The sequence below is a fragment of the Nomascus leucogenys genome, chromosome 18, assembly GCF_006542625.1.
Source record: "Nomascus leucogenys isolate Asia chromosome 18, Asia_NLE_v1, whole genome shotgun sequence".
NCBI lineage: Eukaryota > Metazoa > Chordata > Mammalia > Primates > Hylobatidae > Nomascus > Nomascus leucogenys.
Window position 1 is genome coordinate 64,953,371 of NC_044398.1, and position 2,054 is coordinate 64,955,424.

The window sequence follows — 2,054 nt, forward strand, 5'->3', positions numbered from 1 at the left end:
CAACTTTAAGGGTATCACGGGGCTTTTAAAGACATATTTTAATTACTTTTTGTGATTTAATCTTTTTTTTTTGATGTAGGGATAATCTATAATGAGCCTTGATGTCTTTCTTCAATTTGCACAGTCCAGCAGAAATCATTAAAATTTGTGAATTGGGAAATGGAAAAATCTCTGTATTTTCCCCCTTAGGCCTCTCAGCCCATGATGAGAGGGGCTGCCATGAAGGTCTTTGACATGTTCTGGAGACATTTTCCCTATTGTCATTACATATGCAAATTTCTGCAGCAAGCTAGAATTTCTCCCCAGAAAATGGGGTTTTCTTTTCTGTCTTTTTTTTTTTTTTTTGCCTAAGTCAACACATCTTTATTAAACACCTGCAGTTACTGGGAGGAGGCGATGATGCTGGACACACTGTCAAAGTCGATCTTCTCTACAATATTCAAGGATTTAATGCTCTCTTCCTGGTTACAGATGAACATCGGCCCTGACTCATTAGCACTCCAGCCATATTTGCTCATCTACACCTTTAGTTGGCTGGCTGACAGATCACCAAACATTTTACCAAGCAGCCAGCATTCCGATGTGCTGGTAAGTGATACCCACGACATGGCAGATAAACTTTCAGACAGAGTCTTCAAAGCCGGTTATACCTTCCAACAGGACCATGTTTTCCTTGCCAGAAGGCCTGAAAGTGGCAGGTCTCCAGCAAGTCCCCGAGGTGCAAAATCTGTTGGATTGCCTGCTCTTCTTGTTGTGCTGGTGGATCACGCACGTGGACAGGGTGAAGTTGGTGTGCGGCAGGTGTTGAGGGCCTTCAGCAGGATTTGGGCAGTGACCGTGGTCTGAAAAAATGCTGGGTTGAACTGGTACAACTTCAGGACAGCCAGGTTGGCTTCTAGATCATAGGCATTCTCCTCGGCCTGCATCTCCAGTAGCACTCCAGGGTGGCCAGGATTGTATCTGTCAATGTCCTTAACCAACTTGACCCCGTTGGCTCTCATTTGCTCAAACATTGCCGTGACTACTGTCACCTTCCACAACCAGGGCTGGAGGCTAACACCAGACCTGGATTGCATCCTCCAGGACCGGAAGGGGTGGGGTTTTCTTTTCTGTTGCATCCTCAGGCTGCATACTTTTGAAACTTTTATGCTGTGCTTCCTCTTAAATGATATGCAGTTTAGAAATTTTTCCCCACCATACCCTAAATCGTCTCTCTCAAGTTCAAAGTTCCACAGATCTCTAGGGCAGGGACAAAACGCTTCCAGTCTCTTTGCACAGCAGGAGGACCTGTACTCCAGTTCCCAACAAGTTTCTCATCTCCCTCTGAGAACACCTCAGCCTGGACCTTATTGTCTGTATCACTATCAGCATTTTGGTTAAAGCCATTCAAGAAGTCTCTATGAAGTTCCAAAGTTTGCAACATCTTCCAGTCTTCTTCTGAGCCCTCCAAACTTTTCCAACCTCTGCTTGTTACCCGGTTCCAAAGTTGCTTCCACATTGTCAGGTATCTTTACAGCAGTGCATCACTACCAAGTACGAATTTACTGTTCTCATGCTGCTAATAAAGGCATACCTGAGACTGGGTAATTTATAAAGGAAAGGGGTGTAATTGACTTACAGTGCCCTAGGGGTAGGGAGGCCTCAGAAAGTTTATAATCATGGTGGAAGAGTAAGCAAACAATTCTTTCTTCACATGGCAGCAGCAAGGAGAAGTGCAGAGTGAAGTGAGGAAATAGCCCCTTATAAAACCATCAGGTCTCATGAGAACTCAGTCACTATCATAGAATAGCATCATGGGGGTAACCAGCACCATGATTCAATTACCTCCCACCAGGTCCCTCCCATGACGTGGGGATTATGGGAATTAAGATTCAAAATGAGATTTGGGTGGGGACAAATCCACATTGTATTAGGTGCTATTCTCTAGACACTGAAAGCATCACTTCTGTAGGCCAATTGAGGTCAGGAAAACCTGGGCTTCATTGTTTCAAACACATTGACTGAGCTATATACAGGCCCAAACTCAGGGTCACACAGCTTTTCTAGTAGGATGC

At 44.6% G+C, this 2,054-nt stretch overlaps 1 pseudogene; it reads right to left on the reverse strand.

Annotated features, from left to right (window-relative positions):
• Positions 1–347: 347 nt before the first annotated feature.
• LOC100606238 lies at positions 348–1,013 on the reverse strand (annotated as a pseudogene).
• Positions 1,014–2,054: the final 1,041 nt, after the last annotated feature.